At 41.3% G+C, this 20,626-nt stretch overlaps 1 long non-coding RNA gene across 2 annotated transcripts; it reads right to left on the bottom strand.

Moving 5' to 3' along the window:
• Positions 1 to 1,464: 1,464 nt before the first annotated feature.
• LOC114893635 lies at positions 1,465 to 18,538 on the bottom strand. Of its 2 annotated transcripts, none has more exons than XR_003792986.1 (3): positions 18,193 to 18,538; positions 17,776 to 17,900; positions 1,465 to 1,731 (listed from the first exon to the last, which is right to left on the bottom strand). It is a non-coding gene; the product is annotated as an uncharacterized LOC114893635 (long non-coding RNA). The 2 variants fall into 2 exon arrangements; XR_003792987.1 differs by lacking the exon at positions 1,465 to 1,731 and adding an exon at positions 10,687 to 10,709.
• Between the last annotated feature and the right edge of the window lie 2,088 nt (positions 18,539 to 20,626).

A 20,626-nucleotide genomic window follows, 5' to 3' on the forward strand; every position in this document is an offset into this window, starting at 1 on the left:
GGCCAGCATTACCATGATACCAAAACCAGACAACTACTTTACAAGAAAGGAAAACTACAAGCTGATATCTCTCATGAATACAGATACAAAAATCCTCAAAAAATATTAGCATATCAAATCCAAGAATGTATAAAAAGAATTATACACCATCACCAAGTGGAATTTATTCCAGGTATCCAAGGCTGGTTCAACATTCAAAAATAAATAAATATATATAATCTTTCACATCAACAAGCTAAAGAAGAAAAATCACATGATCATCTCAATAGATGCAGAAAAATACTGAACAAAATCTAACACCGAATCATGATAAAAAAATATCAGCCATTTAGGAATAGATGGAACTTCCTCAACTTGATAAAGAATATCTACAAAAAACCCCGAAGCTGACATCATACTTCATGGTGACAAACTATAAGCTTTCCCACAATGATCACGAAAAGGGCAAGGATGTCCACTTTCACCACTCTCACCACTTCTCAGCATAGTAGAAATCCTAGCAAATGCAATAAAAAAGAGAAAAGGAAATAAAAGGTAAACATATTGGGAAGGAAGAAATAAAACTGTCTTTTCCGGCAGATGTTATGATGGTCTCTGTAGAAAATCTGAAGGGATACACAACAAAAATCTCCTGGAAAAAATGATTATAGTAAGGTTGCAGGATACAAGGTTAATATACAAAAGTCAATCACTTTCCTATATACCGGCAATGAACAAGTAGAATATGAAATTCAAAATACAATAGCATTTATAGCACTCAAAAAATTAAAAACTTAGGCATGAATCTAACAGAAATGCATAAGAACTATGTGAGAAAACCACACAACTCTGGTGAAAGCAAAGAACTATATAAATAAAGAGATATTCCAATATTCTTGGATAGGAAGCTCAATATTGTCAAAATGTCAGTTCTTCCAAACTTCATCTATGGATTCAATACAATTCCAATCAAAAAACTCAGCAGGTTATTTTTTGGATATTGAAATACTGATTTCAAAATTTATATGGAGAGGAGCTTCCCTGGTGGCACAGTGGTTGAGAGTCCACCTGCCGATGCAGGGGACACGGGTTCGTGCCCCGGTCCGGGAAGATCCCACATGCCGCGGAGCGGCTGGGCCCGTGAGCCATGGACGCTGACCCTGCGCATCCGGAGCCTGTGCTCCGTAATGGGAGAGGCCACAACAGTGAGAGGCCTGCGTACCGCAAAAAAAAAAAAAAAAATTTATATGGAGAGGCAAAAGACCCAGAATAACCAATACAATATTAAAAGAGAAGAATAAACTCAGAGGACTGTTCGCACTCAACTTCAAATGCCTGATGCAAGATATAGAAGTGGCACATTAAATAATTTTTGATCTTTTTGAGTATAGCATTTTTTAATTCAGCAAAAGGTTTTTATAATATTCTTGAAGGAACTTTGCACATAGGATCCATGGCTTCATCTACAGTTACTAAGAATGACTGCAATCTAAAACAATTATCTTAACATATTTTGTTTACAACTTAAGCTCCTATTAACTCAAAAATTTAAAGAATTTTCTTCTTAAGGCACTTGGGATTCTGTTGATTTGAATTTTTATAAGTAACAACAATGTGTCTCACAATCTTCAAAGTATTTCTTCTTTCTTTTCTTTTTTATTACATTTGGATTGAAGATGTTTTATCACAGTTTTTGAATCTTTTTCTTCCCTGTGAATCTTGAGGTGGCAAAGTTAAAGTTCTGCTTTTAATCTGTCATCATAAGAAATAGAGAAGTCCCATATAAGACTTTTTCTTGTAGTTTATATGGCATTAAGTAACTAAAAATGAATACAGTTCATAAAGTTAATTTCATTTAATGCTATGGATGCTGGTACAACATTTTATTATTATTATTTCCCTTACATTATATTATTATTATTGACTGAATTGTGTCCCTCCAAATACACATGTTGAAGCTCTAACCCCCAGTATGGCTGTATATGGAGATACGATCTTTAAGGAATAACTGAGGTTAAATGAGGTCATGAGAGTGGGACCCTAATCCAATAGGGTCCTTATAAGAAGAGGAAGAGGTACTTTCCTGGTGGTCCAGTGGTTAAACTCCGAGTTTCCACTGCAGGGGGCACGAGGTCAGGGAACTAAGATCCCACATGCCACATGGTGCAGCCAAAAAAAAAAAAAAAGAGGAAGAGACACCAGTAGCACATGTATAGAGGAAAGGCCATGTGAGGACACAGCAAGGAAGCGGCCACCTACAAGCCAGGAAGAGAGCTCTCACCAGAAACCAACCCTCTGGCACCTTGATCTTGGACTTTCAGCCTCCAGAACTATGAGAAAATAAATTCCTGTTTAAGCCACCCAGTCTTTAGTATCCTGTTATGGCAGCTCAAACATACTAATACAATTATTATTCAAATTGTTATAAACATTTGCTCAGAAAGGATAAAAAGGCTGGCCATATTACAGTTATTTAGCTAAAACCCTCTCTTTTAAAAATTCAAATAATTACCAATCTCTTTTCTTGTTAAAATGTCTGAAAATACTAATTGCTTTTATACATAAGTTTAATGACTCTCAGTGATCGTTAATCACTACAACACTTTACTCTTATAACAATAAATATACATTTGTGGACTAAAAAAATTTACAACCTAAAATCTGAGAGTTATGTTTTATTCGGCGGACATATGTTTTATTCGGTGGACATTCTTAGGACTTCAAGCCCAGGAGGCAACTTCTCAAGTAACCCTGAGAAAACTGCTTTGAGGAGGGGAATGGGGGAGCCAGGATACATGGGAGTTTTGCAACAAAGGGCAGGTAGTCTGAACATCAAAAGATTGTTAATTAAAGAAAACAAGACATCTCAAGTTAAGGAATTTAGCGCTTTTCTATATATGCGAAGATGCAAGAGTCTGGGTTCACTGAAATCTTTCTTTTGATATGCATCTCAGCTATCTATGTTTTTACATCCTGAGTTTCCTCAAGCTGCACCCTTGGAGTGTGGCTGCAGTCTGATGGCTGCTAGATCGCAGGTATTCTTTGTTTCCTTCCTGAGTTCCCTCAGGGCTCACCCTGGGGTGTGGTGAGAGGGTGGCTGCCATGGCTAACGATGACATCTTTAGTTTACTGATAAGGCAGGCAGTATTTTATTTCTCTTATTAATACCTTCTTATAAGTAAAGTATTTATTCTTCAACAGAATTTCAAAATTTGGAGACTTTTCGCTCTAAGCTACAGCTACATCTGAAATGCTTGTCTATATCTGGAAATAAATATTCAAATATGAAAGATAAATCTAAAAGACGTGTCTTATTCCAATCAGCATTGGAAAAGTGGCATCATTTCTGATTAGATATGTGGTCTCTATACAATCACATGATCATCGATCAAACACAAGATAGGGTTACAAAATAGAGTGGTGAAATAGATGAATTAGACTATTTAGACCTCCGAAGATTACAACCTGGAAAAGCCAAAAAGCAAAGCAGAGCCTAGTATTGAGGTCAAAGCTAAACTTTGATGTATCCTTACACTTTGTGCCCACATTTCCTGTGAAACCCAAATGAACTCAAAATGCCTAATAAGCACTAGCAGACTAGAGGCTCAGATCTTTGGGGGATGCAAAGTCACTTTTAGAATATTTTAAATTTACGATCTGAAAAGTTTTATAGCTTTGTTAGGGTGTCTATTAAAAAAAACAAACAAACAAACAAAAAAAACGGTACAGCATTTGAACATTCTGTATGGAACAAGCTCTCCAAAAGCTTATTCTCTGAAGTTTTCAACCACAGTGTGCCTGACCCTCAGATCTACCAAGGACCGACTGTGTGCCCTAGCCACCTCAGAAGGGAACGTATCATTTCTGTGACTGAGTCAGATCCTTACATGGGGATTAGATGACAGCTTTACTGAAGAAGTACCCTTACTCTTGGAAGAGCACAGGCTACTCTCTGGGAGTCTAGCATGATGGCTGTGACAGTGTATTTTTGACAAGTTGTATTTTCTTTTTCATTTAGTTCAAAATAGTTGTAAATTTCTCTTGAGATTTCTTCTTTCACCTGTGTGTTATTCAGAAGTGTTTTGTTTTTTTTTTTTTAATTTCCAACTGTTATAGGATTTGGGGGCTATCTTTCTGTTATTGACTTCCAGTTTAATTCCATTGTGGTCTGAACATACTTTGTATGATTTATATTCTTTTAAACGTGTTAAGGTGTGATTTATGACATAGGACATGGTCAGTCAGTGTAAGGGCCACGTAGGCTTGAGAAGGCTGTGTATTCTGCTGTTATTGGAAAGAGTGTTCTATAAATGTCAAGGTGACTGATGGTGGTGTTCAGATCAACTACGTCCTTACTGCTTTTCTACTTGCTTTGTCTATCAATTACAGAAAGAGGGGTGCTGAAGTCATCAACTGTAATAGTGGATTTTTCTATTCTCCTTGAAATTCTATTAATTTTTGCCTCACATATTTTGATGTTAGATGCATACACACTCAGGATTACTATGCTTTCTTGGGAAATTTACCCCTTTATTGTTTTGTAATGCCCTTATTTATAGCTGACATTTTTTTCTTGAACTGAAGTCAGTTTTATCTGAAATTAATGTAGTTAACTCCAGTTTTCTTTTGATTCATGTTAACATGATATATCTTTCTCTATCTTTACTTTTGACTTTTATGAGCCTTTGTATTTAAAGAGAATTTCTGGTGGACAAGGTATATTTGAATCTTGTTTATTCATCCACTCTGACAATCTTTGTCTTTTAGGTTTGGTATTTAGAACATTCACATTTACTGACTACTGATATAGTTAGATTAATATCTACCATGCTTATAACTGTTTTCTATTCATCACATTTGTTTTTGTTTCTTTTCTTTCTTCCCCTTTCCTGCCTTCTCTGGTTTTAATTAATTAAGCACTTTATACTATTCCATTTTCTCTCCTCTCTTAGCATACAGATTATGTTATTTAAAAAATTTTAGTGGTTGCCCTAGAGTTTGCAATAAACATTTGCAATTAATCTAAGTTCACTTTCAAATAACTCTTCAAATAACTCTACCATCACTTCACATGTAGTGCTGCTACTTTATAACAGAATACCCCCAATTCCTCCCTCTCATCCTTATAACATTGCTGTCCTTCATTTCATGTATCCATATACTATAATCACCCAATACTTTGTTACTATTATTTAAACAGTTATACTTTAATATCAATTAAGAATAAGACAAATAGGTACTACATAAAACTAAAAAGCCTCTGCATGGCAAAAGAAAACATCAACAAAATGAAAAAGCAACTTACAGAGTGGGAGAAAATGTTTGCAAATCATATATCTGATAAGGCATTAATATCCAAAATATAAAGAACTCACAACTCAATAGGAAAAAAACCCCTAATAATCTGATTTAAAAATGGGCAGAGGAACTGAATAAACATTTTCCCAAAGAAGTCATACAGAAGGCCAACAAGTATTTGAAAACGTGCTCAACATTGCTAATCATCATGGAAATGCAAATCAAAATCACAATGCAATGGCTATCATCAAAAACACAAGAAACGTGGGAATTCCCTGGCGGTCCAGTGGTTAGGACTTGGAACTTCCACTGCTGGGGCCCAGGTTCAATCCCTGGTCTGGGAACTAAGATCCTACAAGCCACGGGTTGCAGGTGGAGGGGTGGGGAACCACAAGAAACAACAAGTGTTGGCAAGGGTGTGGAGGAAAGGGTACCCTTGTGCAGTGTTGGTGAGAATGTAAATTGATGCAGCCACTATGGAAAATAGTCTGACAGTTCCTCAAAAAAATAAAAATAGAACTACCATAATAATCTAGTATTGGCACTCCTGGTTATTTATCTGAAGGAAACAAAATCAGTCTCTTGAAAAGATATTTGGACTCCCATGTTCACGCAGTATTATTTACAATAGTCAAGACATGGAAATAAACTAAGTGACGAGCGGATAAAACAGAAGGAAAAGGCAGCCATAAAAAGAGAAAGAAATTCTGCCATTTGAGAAAACATAGATGGACCTTGAGGACATTATGTGAAGTGAAATAAGTCAGATAAAGAAAGACAAATACTGTTTTATTTCACTTATATGTGGACTCTAAAACAAATCCAACTTACAGACACAGGAAACAGATTGGTGATCGCCAGTCTGGGGGTTGGGGGTCTGCAGAATGGATGAAGGTGGAAAAAAAGAGCAAGAAAAATGAAAGTTTTTATTTTACCTTCTTAAAAATTCCTCCTCGGATGCTTTTCCTTTTTTAATGTATATCCAAGTTTCTGACTTATATAATTTTCTTCTTCATGAAGAACTTTCTAAACATTTCTGTCTGGACAGGTTCACTGGCAATGAATTCCCTCAGTTTTTGCTTTACTGAGAAAATCTTTATTTCTCCTTCACTTTTGAAGGATAATTTTGCTTGATATAGAATTCTATTTTTTTTTTTCTTTCAACACTTTAAATATTTCACACCATTGTCTGCTTGCTTGCATGGTTTCTGATGAGAAGTCCCCTGTAATTCCTATCCTTGTTTCTCTATAGATAAGACCCCTCCACCCCCCACCCTGTCTTCTTTCAAGACTTTATCATTGGTTTTCTGTAATTTAAATATGGTCTATCTAAGTGTAGATTTTTTTTGGTATTTATCTTGGTGTTCTCTGAGCATCCTAGGTCTGTGGTTTTGTGTCTTTCATTAATTTTGGAAACTTGTCTGTCATTATTACTTCAAATATTTCATCTTCATCTTATTCTTTGTCTTTCTTCTCCTTTTGGTACTCCAAGTGTGCATATGCTATAACTTTTGGAACTTCCCCACAGTTCTAGAATATTTTGTTCTGCCTTTTTTTTTGTTGTTATTGTTCTTTTTTCTCATGTTAGTTTGGGAACTTTCTACTGGCACATTTTTAACCTCTCTGATTCTTTCCTTGGCTGTGCTGAATATACCGATGAGCCCATTAAATGCTTTCTTCATTTCTATTACAGTGCTTTTGATTTGTAGGATTTCCTTTTGATTATTTGTTATAGTTTCCATCTCTCTGCTTACATTATCCATCTGTTCTTGAGTGTTGTCTAGTTTTTCCATTACAGCCTGTAACATATTAATCATAGTTATTTTTAATTCCAGGGAATTAAAAAGCATCTGGTTCTAATGCTTCCTTTCTCTCTACAGGCTGCGTTTTTTCTTGCCTTTTAGCATACCTTGTAATATTTTATTAAATGTTGAACATGATGTATTGGGTAATAAGAACTGAGGTAAAAGCCTTTAGTGTAAGGTTCTGTGTTAATCTGTCTAAGAGTTGGGCTGTGTTTAATGTTTGCTGTAACTGTAGATGTCAGAGGCTTCATATTTGTCTGGCATCTTTGTTTTTATCTTTCCTGTTGCCTTTGGGCTCCTTGAATAGAGTCTGTGCCTTGCAGCTCTATCAGCTGTAATCCAATGTTATACTGGAGCCCTATTGATGTGGTGCTAAGGTGCTGGGGAGAGGAAGCGTTCTGTAATCATTTGTTTAAATCTCAGTCTTTTCAGAGGCCTATGTCCCTGGGCTGTGACCTTCACAAGGGTTCCTTAGCTTTTTTCCCCTTCCCTTAGGTTCTGGTAAAATCTTTCCCCCTCAAGAGTAAGCATTTGCTTTGGAGAACTCTCTGGGCATATTTCACAATGCTTTCCCCTCCTCCTGTCATAGCCATGAAGGGATCTTTCTTGGCTTCATGATAAGAACCTGGTAGGGTTCCTGAAAGTAGGTCCTCAAAAGCGTGGGCCCCCACCAAGACTTCAGACTCCAGAAGTTTCTCACTCTCAAGCTAGTCCATGCTCACCTCCAGCAATTCATCAAAATCATCATGTAAGTGTTTCTACCCATTTATGTCTCCAGCACCTTCTGCTCCAGGTAAGCAGAGTCTCTGTGTGCACTCACCATCTCTCCAAATTCGGGGGTGGTAGTTTACCCTCTGATTTCAAATCCTTGATGGGTCTGAGAAAATCTGTTTATTTCCAGTCTACTCAGAATGTTTCTGTTGTAAGAACAGGAGTGATGACTTCCAAGCTCTTTACATGTTGGAGCTGAAACCAGAAGTTCTGAGTCTATATTTTTGAAGTAATGGAAAATCTAAACCACCTGGGCTTAAACAACAAGGGAATTCCTTTGCTCGTGTAACTGGGTGTTTTAGAGGTAGTTCAAGACTTACGTTTGATTTGATCTCGTGGCTCAACAACGCTGATAAGAGCACAGCTTCCTTTCATTTCTCTGTTCTAGCTCCTCAGTAACCATCTGCAAGCTGTCTAAAATTTCCACGCTATGTGCTCCCTCTGAGAAAGACCAACTCTTCCCAGTGCTGAAAAAAATATCTTTGGTTTCTATCTGGATCGAACAATCCCAGGTCACGTGTTCATCGTATACGTTAGCTATTGCCATGAAATGCTGTGTGATAACCACACCGTCTTGGTGCCATTTAACAACGAGCGTTACTCATGTGGCTGGCAGTCATCTGGAAGAAGACCTGCTAATGTCATCTGGGCTCACTCCTGCGTCTGCAGGTTGGTGGGGGTGTGCTGATGTAGGCTGGGTTGACCAGATGGCTCTACTTTAAGCCAGGAAGACTCTGCTCCACCTCCCTCACTCTCGTAGGCTCTGAGGCTGAGTCATGTTATTGTCATAGAAATGGCAGGGGTGCAAGAGGAGAAATGGAAACAGAAAGCTTCTTATGGTCTATGTGTGAAACTGGCACTGTGTCCATTCTGCCCACATGTTGCCGGTCAAAGCAAGTCCCAAGGCCAAAATCAAGGGGCAGGAAAGTACACACTGCTCAGGATGAAGCCATGATGAAGGTGTAAATATAGGTGAAGATTGAGGTTAAATACTCAATCTATTGCTCTCACAAGTAAACCAGCCACTGTTTTCACAGGAATTCCAATGCCTCAAATGACAAGGACCAGTCAAAACCCAGGCCTCGGAGCTGCTGATTGATTTGCACTGTATTTGTTTGCTAGGGCTACTGGAACAAAGTACCGCAGACTGGGTGACTTAAACAACAGAAGTTAATCTTTTTACCTTGGCCTACAGATGGTCATTTCTCCTCCCTGTGTCTTTACGTGGTCTTCCCTCTGTGCATGTCCTTTTCCTAATTTCCTCTTCTTACAAGGACTCCAGTCATATTGGATAAAGGCCCACCCCCTGAAAAGTAACCCAAAATGCCCATTGCATAGAAGGGACTGAGGAAGCAGCACTGTGGGTAGGCACACCCCAGACCAGAGCATATACCACCAGGAACATGGCTGGGTCAGCCCTTATCACAAGGCGTGAGAGCAGGATACTTCTTCCACCCCAGGGGGATGTTGAGGGCTGTATTCTGCTGTGATAGGAAACACAAGCCTTTTACTCTCTGATGGCTGCTGGAAGTCCCTCTCTAGTGCAAAGAATTCTTTTGCCATGTATTTATGTAAGAAGATAGAAAAGGACTACTTTGATTATTACATCAAAATCAAACAGAGTTGGCAATAACCCCCCCACAAGGAATCTGGTGACCTCTCAGCCAATTTCTTGGACAGGCTCCACATCAAGCATGACTGGATGGCGGCCCCCCATTGGCATCTCTAAAACAACACAAAGTTTACAGGTGAGTGACGCTTTTCTTGGAACACCTGAGCCATTCCTTCCTAGTGGTGAGCAGCAGTAATGCACTATTAAGTACCATCATGGGTGTTTTTAAGGTAAGCTCAAGGTGAACAGGTCATGAAAAGTCATCGTTGTGAGCACTTGTGACTGGGGGCAGGGGGTCAGTGCATCCATCCCTCTGTACCTGCAGGGGATTGGTTCCAGGACCCACCCAGCCCCATGGATACCAAAATCCACAGATGCTCAAGTCCCTTCCATAAAATGGCATCGTACCGTCAGCCCTCTGTTTCTGCAGGTTCCACATCTGTGGCTACTGAGGGCCAGCTGCATTCATGTGCTAGTCTATCCTGGGGACCACCCTTAGCCATCCCTGTGGAAGAGCCAATGTTGATGGACTCACAGGATTAGTTTGCTGGGGCTGCAGCACCTAAGCACCACATGCTGGGGGGCTTAAACAATGGAGGTACATTGTGTCACAGTTCTGGAGGCTAGAAGTTCGAAATCGAGGTATTGGCAGGGTTGCTTCCTTCTTATGACTGTGAGGAAAACTCTGTCCTGTGCCTCTTTCCTGGCTTCGGGTAGTTTGCTGGCAATCTTTGGTGTTCCTGGCCTTGTGGATGGATAACCCCAATCTCAGTCTCCATCTTTAAGTGGCATTCTGCGTGTGTGTCTCTGTGTCCAGATTTCCCTTTCTTATAAGGACACTAGTCATATTGGATTAGGGCACACCTAATGACCTCGTATTACTTTAACTAATTACATCTGCAACTACCCTACTTCCAAATAAGGTCACATCCTAAGGTACTGAGACTTAGGACTTCAACACATGAATTGGGGTGGGGGGGTTACGATTGATCCTATAAAAATATGCAAGGTACTCATTAACCATGTAGACTCTATTTCTTATAATTAACACCAATATAGATTAGTAGCATCAAATCAAAAGGATATGAAATAGTTGGGCTTCCCTGGTGGCGCAGTGGTTGAGAGTCCACCTGCCGATACAGGGGACATGGGTTCGTGCCCCGGTCCGGGAGGATCCTGCATGCTGCGGAGTGGCTGGGCCCGTGAGCCATGGCCGCTGGGCCTGCGTGTCCGGAGCCTGTGCTCTGCAACGGGAGAGGCCACAGCAGTGAGAGGCCCGCGTACCGCAGAAACAAAACAAAACAAAACAAAAAACCAAGAGTAGATACCCTTGACTTGCTCCTGATCTTAGCAGGAAAATATCCAGTTTTTCACTATTAAGTATGATTTTAGCTGTTTTGGTTGGTTGGTTGGTTGGTTAGTTGGTTGATTTTTGTTGGTTTTTTTTGGTGGGGGGCACACTGTGGGGCTTCTGGGATCTTAGCTCCCCAACCACAGATAGAACCTAGGCGCTCAGTAGTGAAAGCTCAGAGTCCTAACCACTGGACCACCAGGAAATTCCCTAGCTGTTTTTTTAAATAGATATTCTTTTTCAAATTGAGGAATTTTTCCTCTATTCCTAGTTTTCTAGGCATTTTTATCATGGGTACTGGATATACCCATGTCAAATGCTTTCTCTACATTTAACACGATCAGATTTTTTTCTTTAGCTTGTCAATGTGGTGAATTGATTTAATCAATTTTCAGATGCTGAACCAGCCTTGCATATTGGGAATAAATCTCACTGGTCATGGTGAAAGAATTGTACAAAAGAATTGTACAAAAGAATTGTAATTCTTTTTTATGTATTGGATTCAATTTGCTAATATTTTATTGAGGATTTTTGCATCTATGTTCACAAGAGATATTGGTCTATAGTTTTTCATTCTTGTAACGTCCTGTGTGATTTTGGTATTAGGGTAATGCTAGCCTCATAGAGTCAGTTAGAAAGTATGCACTCTGCTTTCACTTCCTTTAAGAAATTGTAGGAAATTGGTGCAATTTTTTCCTTAATTATTTGGTAGAATTCACCAGCAAGGCCATATGGGCCTGGTGTTTTCTGTTTTGGAACATTATTAACTATTGATTCAATTTCTTTAGCAGGCCTTTTCAGATTATCTCTTGTTCTTTGTGTGAGTTGTGGTAGACTGATAGATATGATAGATGTGGTTGACTTATTTTTAGACTCATGAAATAAACTCAAGAAATTGGTCTATTTCATCTAGGTTATCCAATGTGCCAGTATAGAGTTATTCATAATATTCCTTTATTATCTTTTTAATTTCCATAGGATTAGTGATAGCTCCTCTTTCATTTCTGATATTAGTAATTTTTATTTTTTTTCTTAGTAAACCCAGCTAAAGGTTTATCAATTTTATGGATCTTTGCAAAGAACCAATGTTGGGTTTTGTTGACTTCCTCTGTTGAATTCCTATTTTCAACTTCATAGATTTCTCTTCTAATTTTTATTATTTCTTTTCTTTTGTTTATTTTGGATTTAATTTGGTCTTCTTTTCTAGTTTCCTAAGGTAAAAGATTAGAGATTTTGGATTCTTCTTTTCTAATACAAGCATTCAATGCTTTAAATTTCCCTGTAAGCACTGCTTTCACTACACCCCATAAGTTTTGATAAGTTACAATCTCTTTTTCATTTATTTCAAAATATTTTAAAATTTCTCTTGAGATTTCTTCTTTGACTAATGAGTTATTTAGAAGTATGGTGTTTAACCTCCAAGTTTTTGGGGTTTTCCAAGTACTCTGTTCCAGCTATGTCTGTTATTGAATTCCAGTTTAATTTCATTATGGTCTGAAAGCATACTTTGTATGATTTTTATTCTTTTAGATTTGTTGAGGTGTGTTTATGTCCCAGAATGTGGTCTACTTTGGTGAATGTTCCGTGTGAGCTTGAGAAGAATGTGTATTTTGTTCTTCACCCACACCAAAAGCATGAGGGTATTTTTCTCTGATCTTCATAGTGAGAATCTGGTAGGGCTCCTGGAAGCAAAACTCACTCAAGTCTGAGGACCCCTGCCAAAGACCCAGAGTTTTTAACTCTCAGACCTGCGCACACTGAGCCCCACAGAAATTTGTCAATTACAGTTCCGGTTTTCCTACTTCAGTACTGGTTCCTGTGGAGTTTTCTGCTCCTGGGATTCTGCCCAGTAAGTTGTGATTCTCTGTGTCTGGCAGTCCCTTCAGTTTTGGGGGAGAGTGGTTTGCCCTGTGACCTGGATCTAAGAAGAGTTGTTGATTTTCAGCTAGTTCAGCTTTTTCCTTGCTGTGAAGACAGGAGGGATGGCTGCCAAGCTCCTTACATGCTAGACCAGAAAGTGGAAGTCTCACTCTGAGGCTTTTAAAATCTCTGCGTGTCAGTCTTATATCTTATCTGGATTGATGTTTCATAATGGCAGTGACCACATCTTATTAATAATACCATATAATAGTTTTCAGTGCTCAGTATATGCCAGACATCATATTAATAAGTACTTTACATATATTACATTTTGTACTACTACTACTAATAGCTAACATTTAATAAGTGTTTTCTATGTCCCAGGATCCATGCTAATACCATCTCATATATTTCTCTTAATCCTTACACCCCCAAAAACCAAAAACAAATCAAAATAAAGTGAAACCAAACAAAACCTGGGAAATAAGAACTAGTGTTAGCTGTGACAAAGCGAGAGAAAGGCATGGACATATATACACTACCAAACGTAAGGTAGATAGCTAGTGGGAAGCAGCCACATAGCACAGGGATATCAGCTCGGTGCTTTGTGACCACCTGGAGGGGTGGGATAGGGAGGGTGGGAGGGAGGGAGATGCAAGAGGGGAGAGATATGGGAACATATGTGTATGTATAACTGATTCACTTTGTTATAAAGCAGAAACTAACACACCATTGTAAAGCAATTATACCCCAATAAAGATGTTAAAAAAAAAAAAAAAAGAACTAGTGGTAGAGATGGGGAACCGAGGTTCAGAGGGCTGGGATAACTTGCCAAAGTCCCACAGCTAGTGAGTGATGTGGTCCAGGGATCCAAAGCCAGACGTGTCCGACTTTAGAACCCAGGCATCAACAACCAGGGCATACTGCCTCCAGGTGGATTTGGTTCTATCCTCCATATGGTGTGTCTTGTATGACAAGCATCCCAAAAATGTCTTGACTGAGTGGCTCTTTAGAACAAAATACTTCCAGCTGTTCTAAAGTTTTGAAGCAGCTCTAATTAGTATAAGCATACCTCTGAGATCTGTGTTAAACTCAGGAAGTCTGCTGCCAGGTGTGTATGTGATGTGCCACTTGAAATGAGCTGCCACTCGGAATAAAAGGAAAGGAGTAGACATGCTTCCTGCCTTCGAAAGATCACGGTCACAGTGAACAGTTAGAACATTCAAAGAGAACGTTCAAAGGTTCTGCTTTCATAGGGCAACTCATGAACATGTGCAAATGAAAATAAATACTACATGCACAGTGTGAGGCAGTGGGAAAAACATTGACTTGGCAAAAACCTAACAGACTTGGGTTTTGAAATCGTTTCTGCCACAACTATGACTCTTAAAACTTGGAGAACATTTCTTAACCTCTCTGAGTTTCGATTTTCTCACCCATCCAATGAATACAATTAATGTCTGCCTCCTAAGACCCAAATGAAAACAATGCATCAAAAGAACCTGTGACAGGGGAATTGAATAAATATATGTTCTCTGGCTTTTGTATTCAAGGACTATAATTTGGGGGCTTACACCTTGTGATAGGAAATGTATGACTTTCATTTGGATGGACAGATCAGATCCCATGATCCTGAGAAAATTATGTAACCTTTCTAAACATCAATGTCCTTCCTTTTTTTTTTTTTTAATTTGACAAATCCCTATTGAACATCTACTATGTTTTAGGCACTGGACTAGGCCAGCAGAGGCATGACCAACACAATCCCTACCCTCTAGGGGCCCACAGTACTTGTCTGTAGGTACACTCATAGGGCCCCGTAGGTGCTGAAGGACAAGAGATGCTGTGTGTAGCATACTGCTGGGCACATGGCCATTTAGTCTGCATCGCAAACCTAGTCCATGAAAGATGGAAGGATGCCAAAGAGACGGTTAGGGGGTCTGTACTGGTTTTCTGTTGCTATAACGAATGACCACAAACTTAGTGGCTAAACAACACAGTTTTACTATATTACAGTTCTGTGGGTCAGAAACCTAACAAGGATCTCACTGGGCTAAAATCTAGGCATCAGTAGCACTGCATTCCTCTCTGGAGACTCTAAGGGGAGAGTAAGGGGAGAGCTGAATTATGTTCACCCCAAATTTATATGTTGAAGCCCTAACCTCCGATGTGACTATACTTGGAGCTAGAGCTTCTAGGAGGTAATTAAGGTTAAATAAAGTCATAAGGGTGGGGTCCTAATCCAATAGGATTAGTGGCCTTGTAAGAAGAGGAAGAGAGAGAGATCTCTCACACTGTGTGCACATACCAAGAAAAGGCACCCCCTACAAGCCAGGAAGAGGACTTGGTCTTGACGTCCAGCTTCCGCAACTGTGAGAAATAAATTTCTGTTGTTTAAGCCACTAGGCTATTTTGTTAGGGCAGCCTGAGCAGACTAATATAAGGAGAATGCTTTTTTTTTCTTTTTCTGGATTCTGGAGGCTCTTCCATTCCCTGGCTCATGGCTCTCCTCCCCCAGCCTCAAAGCGAGCAATGTCACATCTCTCTGACCACAGCTGGAAAGGTGCCCTGCTTTGAAGTGCTCATGTGACTAGATTGGACCCACCTGGGTGATCCAGGAAACTACCCCCCCATGCCAAAGTCCTCAACCCTAATCACATCTACAAAATTCCTTCTGCCTTTGAAGGCGATACCCACAGTTTCCAGGCACTAGGACGTCTTTGGGGAGCCATTGCTCTGCCTACCACAGGGTCCAAGGGGGTCTGTTTGGAGTTGGGGCACAGATTCTGGAGCAACATCTTAGAAGTGCACAGAAAGAGAGATGAGAAAGTCATGCCTTGTATTTCCAGGGCACCTGTATGGCTGCTTCTCTCCCACAGAGAACATACTCAGCCAAACAGGAAGTCGTCTGGCCAGACGTTTTCCCCCCAGACATGGTTATAGTGCATGTTCCCCAAATACTGAGAGTTACCAGCTCTGGTTTGCTGGTGACTTTTCTATAGCATATACTTGTTTCTGATCATTGGTAAAAGATACCATAATTTTCAAAACGCTTGTAATGGTGTCCTAATGTCATGGGGTGTTCCAGGACAAAGTGAACCCTAAGATTTTCTCCTGGTATTGATCTTCCTGTGGTCACCTTTCCTGCCACATTCTATGCCTGAATTCTGTCCCACCTTCCTCATCGAAGCACCTACCCACGAAAGCTTCAAAATTTCTATTCTTTATTATACAGAGCTCTAATTTTTTTTTACTTTAAACTTAAAAAAAAAAACTTAAAAAAATACCTTTCAAACTTCTTTTAAACTTTCAACTATTCTCAAAGGGACATCACCTTTCAAAATCAAATACACAGTATTAGTTTCCTAGGGTTGCTGAAAATAATTATCATGAACTGGGTGGCTGAAAACAACAAAAATATATTCTCTCACAGCTCTGGAGGGTAGAAGTCTGAACTCAGGTGTGGGCAGGGCTATACTCCCTCCCAGCTCTAGGGGAGGACCCCTCCTTGCCCGTTCCAGCTTCTGGGTTACCAGCAATTCTTGGCATTCTTTAGTTTGTAGACACATCCCTGCCCCATTGTCACATGGCATTTTCCCTGTGTGTCTGTGTTTTCTTTTCTTTTCTTATAAAGACTCCAGTCATTGGGTTAGGATGCACCCTAATCCAGTAGGACCTCATTTTAGCTGGTTACACCTGCAAAACCCTATTTCCAATTAAGGTCACATTCTGAGGTTCCAGGTAGACATGAATTTGGGGGACCTTATTTAACCCCATATATACACTCATTATAATTATTTAGCTAAATTACAGAATGGCTCTCCCTTACAAGAAATTCTGCCTTTATCCTAAGCTAAGTGGCTCAAACTGTAGCCAGTCTTGAAAAAAAACACTTTTATTCTCCCCATGATCCTAAAACAAACTGATTTAAAAGTCTCTGTCACTCTCTGACCTAGAAGTATTAGAATGTGATTTTTACTCTCAGGGGGAACTCAACACCATGGCCCTTTAAACCGGGCTTGAATAAATCAATTGCCCATGCAGTGTTCTCGGGGGGTTCACTGTTAACCTAATGCTGATGTTGGGAGTGAGAGGTTAAGTATTCTTTGGGGGAATGTGAAGTTGTGTTCTAGCAGAGCTGTGCCTGTAGGACTTGTTACTTAATTGGGAGAAACGAACATGTTCCCAGTATGGATCTCAACTGCCCGTATCATTGCTGTGCTTCTGAAGGTAGGTGTCGTTTTCTATGAACAGGTCAGGAGGAGTTAATGTGAGCAAGGAAAACAGTGTTTACTTCATACTTGATGAACACTGACGACTAACCAAACTGGGCTAGGAGAACCCAACATGTTTCGGGGGGTCCATCCATCCCCTGGTATCCCAAAGCCTGGCTAGCAGTGTGTCTGGATGCTGGCCTGCCGTGTTCTGTAACAATGATGTCATGAGAGGCACGCAGCAAACTCACACTCCTGCAAGTGTTTCTCTGCAGGTTGTTCACACCCTAAACCACTGGAAAGAGGTCTACACTGGACGGAGCACATCACCTGGGAAGACAGGACTTACGCTGGGATGAGAAGACAAATGTCATCCCCCTCTGGGCCATGTGGTTGCTGGTGCCCGTGTGCTGAGCGGGTGAGAGGGCGTCCCCATCAGGGGAAGGTGAACTGGCCCCTTAGGTCTGGCAGCTGATGAGACTAAGGCGGGGGGAACATCCACTAGTTACCCCCTAGTGGTTTGTGCTTTTTTTTTTAATGAATCTGAATATTGTTGGACAGGACATGGGGTCTTTTTGCCACAGTCACCACAAGTCCCTAATGCTTCACTCTGGCCATAAACACTACCTCTTTGTTACTGGCAAGCTGACTTTTCAGCTTACAGTAGCTAAACTAATATTGATGGTCACATTTTTAAAAAGGCACCCTGTGTTACCCACCATAGACCGATTAAACTAGAAGACATCTTGCCCACACTCCTGCTTCCAGACAGACCTCAAGCTATGATTCTTGTAAAGCTCAGGTCAAGGGGGGTCCTGTCCCCAGAAGTCCCACAAAAGAGTTCCAGGAAGAGTCTTAAAGGAGAGCAACCCAGTGGGCACATACCTTAGGCCAGTCAAGAAGACAGACAAGGGGACTTCCCTGGTGGTCCAGTGGTTGGGACTTTGCCTTTCAATGAGGGTGGTGCAGGTTCGATCCCTGGTCGCAGAGCTAAGATTCCCCATGCCTCGCTGCCAAAGAGCCAAAACATAAAACAGAAGCAATACTGTAACAAATTCAACAAAGACTTTAAAAATGGTCCACATCAAAAAAATCTTTAAAAAACAAAAAAGAGAACACGCAAAACTCATTTCTTGGTGTGGATTTTGAGCTCAGCTAAATAAAACATTGTGCAAGGCCACACATGAACACGCTCCATACTCAGGTGGGGAAAGAAAGTGTGGCTTCCTTATTAACAATAAGAGAATGAATCTCCCTAGGGAGCCTCCCTGCCCGCATCCCTCAGGGTAACCGGGAACCAACCTTGACAATGAACAATAATTCTGTCTTTGGGCTTTAGCCGTCTCCTTCAGTTCATAATAGTCTCCTTCAGGTAAATGCTCGGGTCTTTCAAATTCTGCCTCTCCTCCTTCTATTCCCTGACATGGCACCTGGGAATGAGGAAGTACGTATCTTCTCTTGGGAACACTGCGGTGGGGGGAGTCCCTGTGCAGTTGTTCATGGAGTCCCCACGCTGGCCAGGGGTGGGGAGGGGACAGTGTCCCTGGTAGTATCCCTTCTGAGGTCTCCAGTTGTGAATCTGTCAGGGTTCAGCAAGCTTCCATACTTAACCTTGGCCGTCTCAGCTCTTGCTGGCACGGCGTGTGCACCTGTGGTCTGTCCTGCAGTCAAAACAGTGCTGTGTTCACTAAACATTTCCTTTACCTCCAGGGCACACAGAAGACTGCATGTCCCAGCCTCCCTTGCATCTGGGTCTGGTCATATGACTAGTTCTGGCCAATGGGATGTGGACAGAGTGACAGATGCCCCTCGTGAGACTGGTCCTCAGCTAAGGAGACCAATCAGTTATTTTACTCCAGTCACCATGTCCCCCATGGTAAGCTGGCTGCAGCACCATCGAATCCTTTCCACATCCCTCCATGCAGTGTAGAACTTAACGCATCACTTCCTTCCTGCAGGGAAGACAAGGAGAGCCTGGAAGCTAGACTCAAGCTCGCTGTCTAATCAAAGCCTCTGAATTTTCTCTGTGTGGGTCCAGAGGGCCCTGTGAAGCAGCTCCTTCCACGTTTCTAAAGGGACGAGTCAAATGACCTCAGCTTTCAGTTTTGCCCTCAACCTATCCAAGAATTCAACCTAGAGAGCCGAGGTCAGGACACTTGTATCTCACCCCTGCTTTCCCATGTAACAAGTCTACAAATTCACATTCAAAGAAAGCAGCTCGTCCACAGGATCCCAACACTCATCCTACCAGGTCTAAGCTGGTCATTTCTAACTTGAACCAAAATACTGAAGAATCCCCTTAACTCGGCATGTTTTGAATTAATGGCTAGCCTTCTAAATCTCTGTTCCTTCTCAGGTGTTATGTGGTGTTTGAGGAGGGGGCTTCTTGCTGATGGAGGGAGGGAGCTCAGGTCCATGCACACAGGTCCAGGTCCAGCTGTGGCTCCTCTGCCTCCTTGGAGAGGCCCCTAGTTCACTGTTTGCAGTGGAGGCTGGAATTGTGTCTGGTGAGTGTGTGGTCCAGCTCTAGGCCCCGTCAGAGCCTGGGATCTCCTCTCTTGACTTAGCCTCCCAACCCAGCCCTCTCTGTTGCTAAAATCTGTTTGGGACTCACATTCAGTCCCCAGCCTGGGTGACTTTCCCTGCAGCTCTTGGCTACGAGTCACTTTGCCCCAACACAGCAACCCCTCTGTCAGTTTCCCAAGGCTTTACCACTATTCCCCACCCTCGGAGCCCAGGGGTCTGCCTGGATCCTTACGTGGCGCCTGGGTATCAAGGGCTCAGGGAAGTGCTAACTCGAATTCTCTTCTCCCTCTTGGCCTGATCAGAGGAGCTCTCACTCCATGTGGGAAACATGGCCAATGTTCTCTGCTTCTAAGTCTCCCCCAGTCTAAGGCGGAGGAGTCAGGACGTGCATCTCACCATCTTCCCCATCACCACCCCTTCTCCTTCCCACAATTCCCTGGGGGCTCTCATTTCTACTTCCCATCAGCCGGGATGTCAAAGCCTCCTTCCCAAGGGGGGTCTCCACCTCCCCCTCACTTGGCTATTTTTGCAAAATTGTTGCTGTGTAATATACAGGGAATAGAAATAAAAATCTTACTGGTTTTTCTTACTTTCAAAACATTACTCTCCCACAAGCATATCAATGACACTGAAGCTTGAACCAAAGATCCTGATTATTTTACTAAGGAAAGAATGATTTATTTCCCTCAATGTTTCTGTTCTGATAAATGTAACATTTCTTAGCATGCCCCACAAACTCACACTTACCTCCAACATATTCAGTGACCCCTCACCCGTGCAGGGAGCTCTGAGTGTGCAGCTGATCCAGGTGGTCTGCCATCCCCCTGCTGGACTATCTTCATCTGCTCACACCTCCTCAGGGACCTCCTGCTTTGCCCACCCTCAGAACATTGGCACACAGCCTGCTGGTACGCAGGGAGTCAGTGTTCCCAGCATGATGGCTAATCCCCACGCTGGGGGACCAGTAACCAAGAGCCTGCAGAAAAGTATATTTCAAAGTTTAAGTACAATTTCCAGGTGTTTCTAAAGCCCAGAGCTTCCAAAGTTTTGAAAAATTAGCATTCTGTGAATGCAATTAAATCAGTCGGATGATCACCTGCACCTTTTTGCTTTGTTCTGTTTTGTACTTGGTGGCACAGAAAAGGATTGCCACCCCGCAGTGATTCTGAACTTCCAGCTTTCTCTGTTTGATCCATGTTCCATTTTCCCA

The sequence above is a fragment of the Monodon monoceros genome, unplaced genomic scaffold (assembly GCF_005190385.1).
Source record: "Monodon monoceros isolate NGI ecotype Baffin Bay Population unplaced genomic scaffold, NGI_Narwhal_1 Super_Scaffold_13, whole genome shotgun sequence".
NCBI classification, from domain to species: Eukaryota; Metazoa; Chordata; class Mammalia; order Artiodactyla; family Monodontidae; genus Monodon; species Monodon monoceros.